Source organism: Crocodylus siamensis, chromosome 4, assembly GCF_052110815.1.
Source record: "Crocodylus siamensis isolate JL-2025a chromosome 4, ASM5211081v1, whole genome shotgun sequence".
Taxonomy (NCBI): domain Eukaryota; kingdom Metazoa; phylum Chordata; order Crocodylia; family Crocodylidae; genus Crocodylus; species Crocodylus siamensis.
Genome location: NC_143398.1, coordinates 242,062,313 through 242,079,204, shown reverse-complemented (window position 1 = coordinate 242,079,204; position 16,892 = coordinate 242,062,313). Strand labels below are relative to the sequence as shown.

Genomic DNA, 16,892 nt, shown 5'->3' with positions numbered 1-16,892 from the left:
CTAATCTTACACCCTGAATTTCTGACTCTTTGGGATCACAAGAAAGCAAACCTTCGGTCCATCCCAGGCAGAATTCAATGTTTTCTGACCCTTAGATTTATGCAGTTCACAGATTGAGGGGTTAATTACCTCTCCCCACCCTTAAAAGCTTTGCATTTTATTTCTAGCCTGTCTTTATCTAGCTTTATCTGTGCCATGACACCTTTGCCTGATAAAGTAAAGATCAATCCTCTTCCCCTAAAGGCAGACCACAGTGAAGTCCCCTCTGAACCTTATCTTCAATAAACAAAATAGATTTAGGTTTTCCAGATCTTGATGGATTGGGGATCAGAAAGCAGGATGAGACAATCAAATACGCATGATTAATAATAATTATAATTATTAGGAATAGTATAGTAGTGCCTAGAAGCCCAGAACAAGTGAGATCTAGCTGTGTCAGACACCGTATAGTGTATAGTAAGAGGCAGTCCCTTCTCAGAAGAGGTCACACAAACTTGACTGAAAGTAAAGGGGAAAATAAAAGCTGAGAGGGGCAAACTGACTTGCCACCAGTCACAAAGTAGATCAGCGGCATGGCTAGAAGAATTCAAGTCTGCAACATCCCAGCCCTTGTGTTATCACTGCAACATGCAGCCTCACATAATGTATTATACCACTATGAAATATGCCTTATTGCAATGCCCACCTTGTGTGTTAAAAGCTGGCTACACATTCCCCATACATGTGACAGGGTAAGCATAAATGGACTGCAGATGTCCTATGTTTAAATCGCTAATTTGAAACTAATAGATGTAGTTTCCTTTTAACATCCTGTCTGTATAATTGTTGAGATGATCGCAAAGGGATTTGAATGCAGCATGTCATGCCAGAAGGGATGGGATCCCCATCATCACCATCTGGGGAGAATTTGGGGCTGCTCCTAACCACTATCCCATAGGCCCTGGCTGAGTTTTTCTGAATTGTGTAGCCTCCCAAAAAGAAAAATTACCAGTAGATGGCTTGCTACAAATTTGGGTCAAATCACTGGTTGAAAAATCTATTGATAGCTTGCACATCTACCAAACCAAGCAATAGCGAGAAGCCTGGTGGAAAGCAGAGATCCACTTGTCATTTAACCCTAATGACCACATTCATTTCTTTTGGAAGTGAAGTGCTGCAGCTGGCCACAAGTGAAGAAACGCAGACACAGTGCTAGAACTAACACATCAGGTCAAACGATAGGAGATCAAACTTTTCACCCCGAAAGATAATTATAGAAACAAGAAACTCTAGATGTGCTTTATTGACTACATGAAAGCTTTTGATTCAGTAAGTTGGCTGAGGTCATGGGGCAATAAATAGCTTTATACTGGAAGCTGGAAAAACTTTAATCAATATCTCTTCTTTTAGAGACTTTTTTATTTTAAAAAAAGGCAGGAAAAGATAAAAGAGATGGAATACTTCTGTGCCCCCATCTGTCATTGTAATGATATGGCATCATAAGGGTGCAAAGTCCTTTGTGTTCACCGACACTTTCAGGTGAATGGGATGAGAGACCAGCATAACTCTGCCACAATCAGCAAACTCAGGATCACTGCCAGGTGACTTCACTGTTTTGCAATAATATTAACAACTGAATAACTTTCAGGTGATAAATGTGGCGAATATGCTCTTCTGGAGCCAGAGCAATGCCATGTAAGCGCATGGGAGAGGAAGCAGAAAAAGCACATAGTGTTGTACGTGTCATCTATGAAATGACATCCAAAATCACAAGCCATCTGGTACTATGACTATAATTTAAGAATAGAAATAAAATAGCTAAGAATAGTCCTATCTTTTAACCACTGAATGAGGCATGAGGAAGCAAGGGGGGAATAGCCCACTCTATTGTGTATTTTTTGTGTGCCACCGAGCAAACAATTCCAAATGCAACGCCCACAGCTTGGTGAGATCTGATGCTACCATTCACACTTTTTACGGCTGGCAAAGGAGCCAGACACTGTGGGACTATTATTTCTCTGCATGTGCTGGAGACATTGTGCCCTAGGTTTCTACTATGACAGCGGAGGAGAGAGAAACATTACACAGTTAAATCCAGGAGTCAATACATGTTAATAGGGCTATGCAAGCTGATCGCTGGAAAAGAGGCATCTTTCTCTGAGAGGATATATTCAATACAGTCTTAGGGAACAGGCTGAGCTACAGCTTAAAAGAAAGGCTGCTTAAAAAAAGCCATTTCTCTGTCCGGAGTCAGTGTGGTATGAAGCAGCATCCTCACTGGGGGCCAATTAAGGGTGTACATGTAGCCCTCTGTCTTCCCAGAGCTAGTCAGTGGTTTTACTTTTCAAATGAACTAGGTCCCAAGGATTTCACCATGCTTAAGGCAGTCATTATATTGCCTTAGGTCCTCAAGAGCAAAGCGATTGTTCCCTAGGGTTATGGCAAAGAACAGAGTCAACCTGTTGATGTGCTTCTGAGGCATCTGGTCTTGCAAAAGTCTCACCTCCTGGCCCTAGTGCTGCTTCTCAAAGCATAGTTAAAGATCCCCTCCTCTTACCCGCCCTCCGAAGCTTTTAGCTCAGTGATTTGATTGGATTTCCGCACATTTTATTAGCCCTAGCTTTACATTGGCACTAACTTCTAAGAGTTATAACTGCTGTATTTCCAAGCCTCTTGGAGTACTACGCTGCAAAGATGTGATATAAATGAAGTGCATTATTGTTATATATTACCAAAAGAGCCAATGCTATAATTAGGTTCTGTATCTACTTTGTAATCACTGTGGCTTTAATTTCCAATCAAAAACATTAATGTCTGAAGAGATTGACCCAGCTATTGCATAATTCCTTTTCATTTTCTTGGCAATGAATTTTCAAAGGTAAAAGGGGATACTGGTGTTTTATTCTAAAGCTCATGCATAATTACAGCAATTATAGAAACCCTTAATGTGCTTGGTCAGCTTTTACTGTTCACGTTGAGCTGTCAGTTAGAAGTGGCCTGGAAAGTTATAGTGCATTTGCTGCACCATGGAGCCCATCCCACCATTATAAATACTAGCCAGGCTGACTAACAATTATGAAGGTTAGCGGAAAAGGTTAGTAATAAATATGGAGGATGTTTGTACAGTTAACATAAATGGAACTGAAAAATCTACTGCAGCAAATGGCTACGTGAAACTTTTAATCTGTTTGGAAAAACGCCTGAAAGCCGCTGCCATTGTAGCAGTACACGGTACTCGCTGATGCACAAAGTGAGGTTTGCAGCTGCAGACTCCCCAAGGGAAGATGCTGTTCTCATGGGCAAGATGCTTTTGTTGGTGCATCTTCAGGCACTCCCCCAAACAGGAAGACACAGCAGTGCAGAATATGGAGAACCTCTCTGTGCCCTACGTACAGTCTGATAATGCGTGGTGTACACGTTCTTCCAGGCACCACTGCCAATGCTATCACCTTCTGATTTTCTTGCCTGTATTCAAGTCTAGCTCCCAGCTCTGGATTGACTTTCTCATCTGGTGTGTGCCTTGCTCATCTGTCCACCACACTGGAGCCAAATACTGCTCTTCCTATGGCAGAATCCCCTTTCTCTGATCACTCCCTCTCCTGCTTCTGTCGTCTCCAGTCCCCTTGACTACATTACCCACTCGTTTTGTGACTTCCAGTCAATCAGTCTTTTGGCCTGCACTGCTTGTCCCAGCATGGCACGTAAATGGCTTCTGTAGCCTCTGGGTATACAGTGTTTAGCTACTGCAATTAGGTAGGGGGGGTGGCTTGGCGCCCACCTGTCTTGGCCAAGGCCAGCAGCTTAGGGCACTCCTGCATGCCTCCTAGCATGCTCCGTGGCTGCCGGAGACCCCTGAGCACAGACCTACGGGCTGCCTGGCATGGGGGATCAGTCCCCCAGGCTGCTCTTTGAGCAACAGAAATCACAAAGAAGCAAAGCTGGAAGGGACTTCCAGGCAGCAACACCCAGAGGCTGGGATCCAGGCAGACGAGCCCATCTACCCTGCCTTGGGGCACTGTATAATGATAGAAAAATACTGAGATACAGACACTCCTTTGCCCTTTCCCCTCCACCCACCTGTGACTGAGCTCAGAGCAACCAAGTGAGCCAAGTTCCAGTGCAAAGTCTGTGCAAAGGGGGGAGCCCACTAAGTCGCCGGAGATACCAGCAGAATGTGACCTACATTGACTAGCGATGGGATGTGGTACAGACATTCGATAAAGCGCTCTACCCTAAAGCGCTTTAGTCCAGAGCCGCGTCCATCCAGGGTTAACTTAGAGAAGGATCTGCCAGTTTTAAATGGCTCTATGAGCCATGAATATCACTTCCGCTATGGCTGTTGTGTACTTTCTGTGTCCTGACTGCATGATAAGTGTAACTTCTGTACCTAGCCCGAGGTATTAACTGGGCCTGTGTTCACATACTGGCTCAGCACCACCCGGCTTGTGATACTTAATACCTTCCTGGGTGATATAGCTCTGTACCAGTAAAATATCAAGACATTTCAGTATACACTTTGCATTCATGAACCCAGGCTAAGAGAAGAAATCCTTATGTAACTGTCTGTAGAGTGTCAAGATTTCTTTAAGTCTCCAAGCTGTCAAATCTTGTTCATTTTACTAATAAATCTATTAAATCATGGGTGAATTAACATTTCATTATCCTTCCCTCATTATACGAATGTATCCATTATTGTCAAGACTGCTTAAATGGCTTTTACCAGTTCATTCCCCACCTTTTTTTTTTGTTGCTTTTTTGATCTTGATCCAGACACTTTCACAGCTTGGCCTTTATCTCACACAGAGAGAAATTTAACTTCCCAAACCCAGCTACTAAATCTTTATATTATGATCCAAGTTGACATTTACTACCCTTTTAGATCATTGCTAGAAATCTCATCCCTCGTGCAAAGTATCCAGGAAAATACATATGTAGAAATGAACCATGACATTGGCTAGAATAAATAGATCGGTTCCCTGCAGGTTAGCTATGGTAGCGTACTCTCCTAAAATAGAGTAATTCAGTAATCTACCAATGTTTGATGCTTCTATGCCACTCACCACTAGACTTTCTGCATGTCTAATATATTTAAGGTGTTATTGTGAAAGGTGTTCACTGTAACTTAACAATGAGGCATTTCATGACCAGATTTACTTCCTGACTTCCTTTCATATCCCTAATGCTGCAAAAACCTAAGGCTTATAAATGTGGACCAGTTAAGGCAGCGATCTGCATCTGGGGTGCTGCAGCACCCTGGTGTGCCATGAGATCCTTTGAAGGGTGCCATGAATTGTCAGATAAACATGGAGATAAGTAGACAAGTCCAGGTCCAGGCTTGTCCCTGCCTGGTTGCTTCCCCACCCTCACTACCTAGCCCCTCTGCAAGGAGGTCAGCTCTGCAACAAATAAATCACTTTTTGGAATTGGCTGCTCAATTCACAAGAGTGATGGAGGGATGTATTGAGTCTAAAAAGGTTGTGAACCGCTGAGTTAGGGCTATTTGGCAAATTTCAATGGAGACACGCTGGGGACAAATAAGATCCATTGTTTTCCTTCTGCTCTCTTAAAAGGCCAATCTGTAGCAGATTAGTGAGCATAAATTATACTGTAAAGCACTAATGGATAAATTTTACATTGGAGACCTAAATACGAGAGTTAGCATTCGGTAACATGACATGGAGCGGGGACACTATCCGGGATCCATAAATTGGCTTCCTAAGCCATAAATGACCTATTTATCTGTAATGGAGGTTTTGCAGTGTAGATGCCCACTATGTGATACAAAAAAGAATAAATCTGTTTCATACCAATATCTACCAAAAAAAAAGAATCATTAGCATTGCCTTTTGACAGCCTATTCTGTTGCTTGCTAGCACTTGCCAAGGTCTGAGTCAAACCCGTGAGCAAACAGGGAGAGCAACCTTATAGCCCATTAGCAAATTAAAACTCCTTTCATCCCACAATCTCTAAGGTTATGGCTCTCCTTCCAACAACCCAGCTTCCACCCAGTGCAAATACCTCTGTGCATGATCTATGATCCCTCTTTCTTTTGCTCTCCAGTTTAATTATTCCATCTTCTCAAATGGCCTATTCAAAAAATAGCAAGAGGCCTGTCATGCTACCCTTTCACAAATTCCAAGTGATGTCACCGCCATGAATAGGACTACAGTGCCTCTAACAAAAAGATTGCAAATTTCATTTGAAACGATTATCCGGGATTTTGCCATTGAGGCTGCAGGACAGGTGCTGTATGGAAAAACACAATCGTTTCTTCTTCACAGAGACAAGGCAATCTAATTTTATTGTCCTTTGACAGGTGAGGTTGATAGAATTTTTTTTTTTCAAACGGTTAATCATGGGGAAAAAATGGGAGGGGGGATAATCAGTTTCTGCTTTAACATACTGAGTTTTGCGAGACTGGTTTTATTGCAGAAAATTCATTTGTAGCAGTAGCAAGTCGACAGGTGCTGAAACACTGCTAGAAGCTGCACAGACATACAGCTGGCTCAGGGTGACTGGCAGCAAGACCAAGAGGGTTTTAACCACTCTCACTGAGGCATGCAAAGCGGGTAGAAAATCTCCCTAGGGGCAGGGAGAGAGAAGCCCCTTCAGCAGGGAAAGAAAAAAACAACCAACCTGTGGTTCAGCCAGAACGTGTGGGTTTCTTAGTGCTAAAGAGTTTGGGCAACTTTTAAGGGCAAAAGAAGTGCCAAACTGGGTTGGACTAATGATCCATCTAGCCCCACTATCCTGTTTCTGACAGTGACAGAAGTCGCTGCTTTAAAGGAAGAGTATGTGAACAGGCTGTAACTGGAGGGATGTCCCCTGTCATCCCCTCCTTGGTATCTACCGTCTTTGGTTTAGAGTCAGAGGATACAGCACTAACTGGCCTACGTAATAGCTCTTAATGGCTGTCTCATCCATGCATTTGTCTGCCTGCCTCTTCAACCTCCTGTGGCCATGAGTTCCAGGAGTTAACTACTCCCTCCATAAAAATGTACTTTCTTTTGCTAGTTTTTTTTAAATACATCTTTCTCCTGCTAACCTCAGTGGGTGCCTCTTGTTCTAATATTCTGGGACTAAATCCTTTGTGGTTTTATAGACCACTGTCTTGTTCCCCCTTAGCCTTTGCCTTTCCAAACTGAAGAGTCCTAGACTTTTTAGTCTCCCCTGGTATGGCAGCTGCTCCATACCCCTGAATGTCTCAGTTGCCCTTCTCTGGACCTTTACCATGATCACCTCTCACCTCTCTTTTTATGACATTGAGGTTTGAATCTTGGGAAAGTTATCAGTAAAGAAGAATCTGAAGAAAAAAAGAAATTAGGACCACATCGAGTATATATGCACTGCATTAAGATCACTGTGGAAGTACTACCAGCTTCTTATCACTCATACTAGGAAATTCACCTTCCTATTTCAAAACGGTTCCCATGATTAGTCTGTGTGGATGGCATTTCTTTGACTTCTGTTCTTTATACAGTTTTCCTCTGCGGCAGCTTCTATTTGCCTTCAATTCCAGGGGTCCAATTTGTACTCTGAGTAAAGTGTGTCCAACTCGATAGACAACTCAGAAAGGCAGGCTGTGTGTCATAGAAGGGAATTTTACCTATGACTCTTCACATGAGCTAAATGCATTAGCCAGGGTTTTTAAAAGTCTAGATGCATTCTCTCCATGCCATAGCCCTTAACCTTATAGTAATAATAATATAAACAGTAGTGGTTATGAGTTTTTCTGGGTCATTCCTGTGCAGCGTTTCTCAGAGCAGCTCTCTTTTATTGGTGTCCTGCTGCCACTGTCTTTTAAAAATGTTTCCAAAAGTTTTCCCATTATGATCAGTCTCACAAACCCATAGAATTGCTATTCATGTATAGTATCTAGAGAAGTGGTGAACCATGTTAGTCCAAAGTCAGGCAGACAGTCAGGCAGGGTAGCACCTCAGAGGCTGATTCAGAGAGACATGGATTTTCATCTGCAACAACTTACCTCCTCAGATGGTCTCAGTCTGGAGGCTGATCCTTGCACTGGGGCTGTGCAACATTTCGCCAGCTGCTTCGATTCAACATTGTTTTGACTCATTTTGAGCTCGAAAGAGCGAAATCAAATTGAAATGAAGTGCTTCGAAACAGCCTCGAAACAAAACGGGCTAGTCAAAACGTTTCAAAGGTTTTGAAATATTTTGGGTTTTGAAGCAGCCAAGTGGTGGGAGGCACAGCACCCTCAGCCCTCCCAGAGTTTCATAGATTTCATAGACATTTGGGCTGGAAGGGACCCCAGAGCATCATTGAAGTCAGCAGGGATCATAGGATCCCAGCAAGCTAAGCATCCAAATGTGTTTTGAAGGCGTTCAAAGTGGGCGCTTGAACCGCCCCCGGTGGCAGTCTGTTCCAGACCTTGGGGGCTTGGACAGTGAAGAAGTTCTTTCTTATGTCCAGCCTGAGCTGGTCACAGTGGAGTTTGTGACCGTTTGAACCTTGGGGCTTCTGGTGAACAGTCGTTCCCCCAGATCCTGTTGAGCACCCCGATAAGCTTATAGGTGGCCACCAGATCACCCCTGAGCCTGCGCTTTTCCAGGCTGAATAGCCCCATGGCTCTCAGCCTGTCGTTGTAAGGTCTGTTTTCCTGACCTCTGATCACGCGCATGGCTCTCCTCTGGACTCTCTCAAGCTTCTCCACATCCTTTTTGAATTGCGGAGCCCAAAACTGGATGCAGTACTCCAGCTGCGGCCTCACCAAGGCCAAGTACAAGGGGAGAATGACGTCCCGGGATCTGCTTGAGAAGCATCTATAGATGCAAGCCAGTGTTTTGCTCACTTACTAGTGGCAGCATCACATTGAAGGCTCATGTTCATCTAGTGGCCAACCATGACCTCCAAGTCCCTTTCATCTGTAGAGCTAACCAGCGTAGCACTACCGAGCCTATAAGCATGGTGCAGGTTTTTCCTCCCAAGGTGGAAAACCTTGCATTCTTCGGTGTTGAACACTATCAGGTTCTCGTCCGCTCATTTCATGAGTCTGTCAAGAGATACAGGACCTCGACTTAATTCAGGAGGTGCACAGTCCCACCAGAGGAAATGCCCTGTTGGACCTGGTCCTGGCCACAGGTGAGGACCTGGTAAGGGGTCTCCAGGTCCTTGACCACCTGGGTGATAGCAATCATCGCTTGCTGGAATTCACCATCCAGTGCAGGGTGTCAAGGGCCAGCAGCAAGGTGGTAGCCCTCGACTTCAAGAGGGCCAACTTCAACGAGTTGAGATTAGTGGGAGAGGCGCTGGGGTTCTCTAGAGCAGGGAAATTCAGTGCCCAAGATGAGTGGCCATTCCTTAAGGAGATGATACTCAGGGCCCAAGGGGTGACCATCCCAACAAAAAGCAAGGGGGACAAGAGTACCTGAAAGCCCCCCGGCTCACCAAGGGTGTCTGGAAATGTCTGATTGCCAAAAAGGTGATGTACAACTGGTGGAAGGGGGGTGCTATCTCCAAAACGGAGTATACCTCCTCTGCTTGGGCCTGTAGGGGAGCTGTCAGGAAAGCTAAGGCGGACATAAAGCTAGGACTTGCATCCAAAATGAAAGATAACAAAAAGTCCTTTTTCAAATATATAGGGAGGATGAAGAAAGCACCGGGAATTGTGGGGCCCCTGCAAGATCCTCTGGGCAATCTGGTGGTATGCCAGAGGAGAAAGCAGACCTCTTTAACCAATTCTTCACCTCTGTTTTCTTGTGCAGGGACCGGGGCTTCCCCACCGTCATGCAAGATGAACTCGAGGGGAACACCTCCAGACCTCAGGTTGGGGAGGACCGGGTTAGAGAGCTTCTGGAGGGGCTGAACGTATTAAAGTCAGTGGGTCCAGATGCTTCCCACCCCAGGGTGTTGAGGGAGCTAGGAGGGGTTATTGCAGGGCCCTTGGCACGGCTTTGCGAGCACTCGTGGTGCTCGGGCCAGGTGCTGGATGATTGGAAGATAGCCAACGTGGTCCCCATCTTTAAAAAAGGGAGGAGGGAGGACCCAGGCAACTACAGGCCCATCAGTCTTACCTCAATCCTAGGGAAACTCTTTGAGAAGATCATCATGGAGCACATCTGTGATGGACCGGCTTCAGAGATGATGCTCAGGGGCAACCAGCACAGTTTCATTAGGGGCAGATCATGTCAGAACAACCTGATTGCCTTTTATGATCAGGTCACAAAAGCCTTGGATGCAGGTGTCGCCACGGACATAGTCTTTCTGGACTTCAGCAAGGCCTTTGACACCGTCTCCCACCCCATCCTCATTAAAAAACTAGGCAACTGTGGCATTGCTGCCTACACAGTCAGATGGATTGCAGATTGGCTCAAGGGTCACACTCAGAGGGTGGTGGTAGACAGGTCATATTCAACCTGTGGGGAAGTGAGCAGTGGATTCCCCTAGGGCTTGGTCCTTGGGCCTGCGCTGTTCAATCTCTTTATCGGCGATTTGGATGACAGGGTGAAATGCAACCTGTTTAAATTCGCTGATGATACCAAAATTTGGGGTGAAGTGAGCACGCTAGTAGGGAGGGAAAGACTGCAGCAAGACCTGGCTAGGATACAGGGGTGGGCTAACAAAAACAGGATGCATTTCAATACTGACAAGTGCAGGGTGCTGCACTTAGGCAGTAGAAACCAGCAGCACACTTATAGACTGGGAAACTCCCTTCTTGAGAGCACAGAGGCAGAAAGGGATCGTGGGGTCATTATTGACTCCAAGATGAACATGGGCCGACAATGCGAGGTCACGGTGTCACGGAGGCACATGTTCTCCAAGGTAAGACTAACTGGCCTACAGTTTCCCAGGTCCTCCTCCTTCCCCTTTTTGAAGATGGGAACCACGTTGGCCCTCTTCCAGTCCTCTGACACCACACCAGAGCACCACGAGTGCTCATAAAGCTGTGCCAGGGGTTCTGCAATGACCTCAGCCAATTCCTTTAATACTGTAGGTGGAGATCATCTGGACTGGCTAACTTGAATACATCCAGTCCCTCCAGAAGTTCCCTAACTAGTTCCTCACTAACCCTTGGCCTAGGTGTGCCTCCCCTGGGGCCTGAGCGGGGTCCAGCAGAGGGGCAACTGTTCCAGTCCCTGCTTAGGAAAATGGAGGCAAAGAAATCATTTCATATGTTGGCTTTGTCATCTGGTGTGATGACCAGATTTCCTAACTTGTCCTGCAGGGGCCCCACATTACCCGAAAACTTCTTTATACCCCCTATGTATTTAAAGAAGGACTTCTTATTGTCCTTGATCTGGGAAGCTAGTCCCAGTTCCATCTCTAACTAGTCCCAGTTCCATCTCCATTTTAACCCAGAGGGTCTCAGGTCATCCACTGTGAGTGCCAATGTCAGCTTGCAGGGACGCGTAGCTTTCCTTGACATAGCGGCAGCGGATCCCCCCAGCAGGGGAGCGAAGGGGGCGGAACCCCCGGGGCACCTGTGGCCTCAGGGCCAGGCGGGGGTGAGCCTGGTGCAGCCAGTGCCCCGCAGGCAGGGGAGCGAAGGGGGCGGAACTGCCGGCAGGCACTTCCGGGTAGACCGAGGCGCCTGATTGGCCGTTAGAGCGGGGGCGGGTAATTCAAACCACAGGTTCAAAGCCGCAGGGTGACGTAGTTCCCTCACTCGGGAAGCAGCAGCGGGAAGGAGAGGAGTTAGGCACACATGTGTCCCGCACGCACGTGTGCCCCATAACTAACTTTTGACCCGAGGCAGCGGCGGCAGCAGCAGCAGCAGCAGAGGAATCGGCAGCGGGGGCAGCAGCAGCTGATCCCCTGAAGGTAAGTGGGGCGGAGGGCCTCGGCACAGCTGAGCCGGATCCGGAGGGGAAGCCCTCCGGGTCCCATATAGCTGAGCCGGTAGGGAGCCGCGCTCCCGAGCCGCGCAGCGCGAACAGAGCGCGCAAACAGGGAGGGCTAGGGAGGGGACTGCCCCCCCAGGCCAGCAAGCCCCCTCAAGGGCTAACCCTTAGGGAGCAGGCTTCCGCGGCAGCGGATCCCCCCAGCAGGGGAGCGAAGGGGGCGGAACTGCCGGCAGGCACTTCCGGGTAGACCGAGGCGCCTGATTGGCCGTTAGAGCGGGGGCGGGTAATTCAAACCACAGGTTCAAAGCCGCAGGGTGACGTAGTTCCCTCACTCGGGAAGCAGCAGCGGGAAGGAGAGGAGTTAGGCACACGTGTGTCCCGCACGCACGTGTGCCCCATAACTAACTTTTGACCCGAGGCAGCGGCGGCAGCAGCAGCAGCAGCAGAGGAATCGTCAGCGGGGGCAGCAGCAGCTGATCCCCCGAAGGTAAGTGGGGCGGAGGGCCTCGGCACAGCTGAGCCGGATCCGGAGGGGAAGCCCTCCGGGTCCCATATAGCTGAGCCGGTAGGGAGACGCGCTCCCGAGCCGCGCAGCGCGAACAGAGCGCGCCGGCGTTTGCGCAGGCGTTCGCGCCGGCGGGCGGGCTGGGAGGGCCAGGAGTGGGACTCCTGTACGGGTAGGACGTAGACACCACACAGGTCTACAAATAGCAGCTTAGAAGGATGTATACAAGGAGTGCTGCTAGGGCCTCTGCCCAGGGGGACAAGGCTAACCGGGGCTGGTCTGAGGCCTCCACCCAGACTGAGCCCATGGGGGAGCTGATGTCCCCCTACCTCCCGGCCTGCGGGGGATCCCCAGCAGGGCCGGGGGGGGCAGAGATTGGGAGCCCCCACACCTGTCCGGCAGGTGCCCGGCTTAGGGCTCTGGAGGCACAGGTGAGGGAGCTCCGGGAGGAGGTTAGCAGGCTGAGGGGGATCAGGGAGGCGGAGGAGGAAATTGACAGTTATTTCCTTTCCCTGCAGGACCAGGCACCCAAGGAAGAAGCAGCCCAGGGAAGGACCTCCACAGCAGAGTGGCAGACGGTCACAGCCAGGACCGGAGCGGCTCGCAGCGAGCAGGTACAAGCTTCTCCAGTTCGACTGGAGAACAGGTACGAGGCCTTGGCGACTCTGCAGGAGATGGAAAGGGAGGAGGAAACCCTTGGGCAGGAAGAAATGCCACATTCTTCACACTCCAAACAGATCAAGAGATCCGAGAGGACCCAGAAGAGGAGGAGACGCGTGCTCGTCATAGGCGATTCCATCCTGAGAGGTACGGAAGGGCCCATTTGTCGCCAGGACCCTTCAGCACGAGAGGTCTACTGCCTGCCTGGAGCTAAGATTCAGGATGTGACGGAGGTAATCCAGGCCAGGATCAAGCCCACCGATTACTACCCCATGGTCCTTGTCCATGTGGGTACTAATGATGCGGCCAGGAGAACCCCCGATCACCTGATGGCGGACTACCAGGCTCTGGGCGGCGTGCTGAGGGAATTTGGTGCACAGGTGGTATTCTCTTCCATCCTACCAGTGAACGGACGCGGAAGACGGCATGAGAACTGCATCCGAGAGACCAACTGGCAGCTTCGGAATTGGTGTCTCGAGGCAGGCTTCGGCTTCCTGGACAATGACCCACACATTACAACGAGGGACATGCTCAGCTGGGATGGGCTTCACCTGTCCCCCAAAGGTAAGCGTGTGTTTTCTTCCAGGTTGGCGGATCTCCTCCGGCGGGCTTTAAACTAGGCTCGTCGGGGGGAGGGGAAGATGAGGGTGGGGGAGGCTGTGGACCACCAAACCAGGTGGCACCCACAAGGACAGCCCAGCCTGAAGAAAGAGAGCTTTGGGAACGTGAAAGAAAGGGGGTGGACAGCAATACGGCACAGGTAAGGAACGGGAAGGTTAGAGACAAAAAGCCCTTTAGGACTTGGAGCGAGGGGGTAGCAAAAGCACCAGTCACAGGGCTCAAGTGCCTATATACTAATGCTAGGAGCATGGGGAACAAGCGGGATGAACTAGCGCTCCTGGTTGCACTAAACGACTACGACTTAGTGGGGCTGACGGAAACCTGGTGGGATCCATCCCACGACTGGGCGGTACATATTGAGGGCTATAGATTGTACAGAAGGGACAGAGTGGGGAAAAGGGGGGGAGGGGTTGCGCTCTATGTTAAGGAGCAGTATACATCAACCCTCATCAAGACAGAATCAAAGGATGAGGAAGTAGAAGGACTGTGGGTTAGGCTACATGGGGGGCAAGGAGAAAAGGATTTGGTGGTAGGGGTCTGCTACAGAACCCCACATCAAGGGGAAGAAATAGATTTGGGGCTCCTGAGGCAACTCTCGGAGACCATAAGAGCTAAAGAGGCGGTGGTCATGGGGGACCTAAACTACCCCGACATCTGCTGGGAGACACAGACAGCAAAGTCCCACCGCTCACGCAGGTTTCTAACCTGTGTACAGGACCTCCACCTGACGCAGGAGGTACATGGTCCCACTAGGGGGAATGCCTTACTGGATCTGGTATTGGCAACGGGGGATGACATAGTAGGGGACCTACAGATCGGTAGCCATCTGGGGGACAGTGATCACCTAAAAGTACAATTCAACATAAGGCGTCGAGTGGGTAAGGTAACCAGTAGGGTGAACGTGCTGGACTTTAGGAAAGCTGATTTCAGCGAACTCAGGCGATTAGTGAAGGATGCACTGCAGAGTAGTAGTTTTGAAATGATGGGAGCCCAAGAAGGGTGGCTGTGCCTTAAGGAAGCTATCCTTCGAGCACAAAGCGAGACGATCCCCGTGCGAGGTAAAAGAGGGAAAGGGGCCAGGAGGCTTCCCTGGCTGACCAGAGAAATCCAGGGCAGACTAAGGGCCAAAAGGGGAGCACATAAAAAGTGGAAACAGGGAGAGATCACCAAAGAGGAATATACCTCTTCTGCTCGTGCTTGTAGGGAGGCAGTTAGACAGGCCAAAGCTACCATGGAGCTGAGGATGGCAACCCAAGTAAAAGACAATAAGAAATTGTTTTTTAGATATATAGGGAGTAAAAGGAAGGCCCAGGGAGGAATAGGACCCCTGCTAAATGGGCAGAAACAATTGGTGACGGACAGAGGGGACAAGGCTGAACTCCTCAACGAGTTCTTCGCCTCAGTGTTCCTAAGTGAGAGGCATGACAAGTCTCTCACTGGGAGTGTAGGGAGGCAGCAGCAAGGCACCAGACTTCCATGCGTGGACCCTGAGGTGGTGCAGGGTCACTTGGAGGAACTGGGTGCCTTTAAGTCGGCAGGCCCAGATGAGCTCCATCCGAGGGTACTGAAGGCACTGGCCGACATCATTGCAGAGCCACTGGCGGGAATATTTGAATGCTCGTGGCGCACGGGTCAAGTCCCGGAGGACTGGAAAAGGGCCAATGTGGTTCCCATTTTCAAGAAGGGGAGGAAGGAGGACCCGGGTAACTATAGGCCAGTCAGTCTCACCTCCATCCTTGGCAAAATCTTTGAGAAAATCATCAAGGCTCACATTTGTGAGAGCCCGGCAGGACAAATTATGCTGAGGGGAAACCAGCACGGGTTCGTGGCAGGTAGATCATGCCTGACCAATCTAGTCTCTTTTTATGACCAGGTCACAAAACGCCTCGACGCAGGAGGAGGGGTGGATGTCGTATACTTGGACTTCAGGAAGGCCTTTGATACGGTATCCCACCCCATACTGGTGAACAAGTTAAGGGGCTGTGACTTGGATGACTGCACAGTCCGGTGGGTGGAGAATTGGCTGGAGGGTCGCACCCAGAGAGTTGTGGTGGATGGGTCGGTTTCGACCTGGAAGAGTGTGGGCAGTGGGGTCCCGCAGGGCTCGGTGCTTGGACCGATACTCTTTAATGTCTTCATCAGCGACTTGGACGAGGGGGTGAAATGTACTCTGTCCAAGTTTGCAGATGACACTAAGCTATGGGGCGAAGTGGACATGCCGGAGGGCAGGGAGCAGCTGCAAGCAGACCTGGACAGGTTAGACAAGTGGGCAGAAAACAACAGAATGCAGTTCAACAAGGAGAAATGCAAAGTGCTGCATCTAGGGAGGAAAAATGTCCAGCACACCTACAGCCTAGGAAATGACCTGCTGGGTGGCACGGAAGTGGAAAGGGATCTTGGAGTCCTAGTAGACTCCAAGATGAACATGAGTCGGCAGTGTGACGAAACCATCAGAAAAGCCAATGGCACTTTATCGTGCATCAGCAGATGCATGACAAATAGGTCCAAGGAGGTGATACTTCCCCTCTATCGGGCGCTGGTCAGACCGCAGCTGGAGTACTGCGTGCAATTCTGGGCGCCGCACTTCACGAAGGATGCGGATAACCTGGAGAGGGTCCAGAGAAGGGCCACTCGTATGGTTAAGGGCCTGCAGGCCAAGCCCTATGAGGAGAGACTAGAGAAACTGGACCTTTTCAGCCTCCGCAAGAGAAGGTTGAGAGGCGACCTGGTGGCTGCCTATAAGTTCGTCAGGGGGGCACAGAAGGGAATTGGTGAGTATTTATTCACCAAGGCGCCCCCGGGGGTTACAAGAAATAATGGCCACAAGCTGGAGGAGAGCAGATTTAGATTGGATATTAGGAGGAACTTCTTCACAGTTCGAGTGGCCAAGGTCTGGAACGGGCTCCCAAGGGAGGTGGTGCTCTCCCCTACCCTGGGGGTATTCAAGAGAAAGTTGGATGTGTATCTAGCTGGGGTAATGTAGGCCCAGCACTCTTTCCTGCTTATGCAGGGGGTCGGACTCGATGATCTATTGAGGTTCCTTCCGACCCTAGCATCTATGAATCTATAGAGAGCTACGTCCCTGCCCCTTTTGTCCACTCTATCCCTCCTGTACAGGGTATAGCCATCTATACCTAGGGGGTCCAGTCATGGGTGGAGTCCTACCAGGTCTCTGTTATCCCAATGACATCGTAGTTATTTGCATTTAGGGGAGAATATTTGCATCCACCAGGATCCTCTAGTTTATTCCCCAGGCTCCTGGCATTTGTGTACAGACACGCAACTGTCTCCTTAGGGGCTCTTGCTTTGCCTACATTTTGTTT

The 16,892-nt window shown here is 49.2% G+C and overlaps 1 long non-coding RNA gene across 1 annotated transcript; it reads left to right on the top strand.

The window, feature by feature from the left end:
• The first annotated feature begins 12,635 nt into the window (after nt 1–12,635).
• LOC149867742 (uncharacterized) lies at nt 12,636–15,515 on the top strand. Its single transcript, XR_016441652.1, has 4 exons — nt 12,636–12,934; nt 13,026–13,181; nt 13,354–13,512; nt 15,443–15,515. It is a non-coding gene; the product is annotated as an uncharacterized LOC149867742 (long non-coding RNA).
• Nucleotides 15,516–16,892: the final 1,377 nt, after the last annotated feature.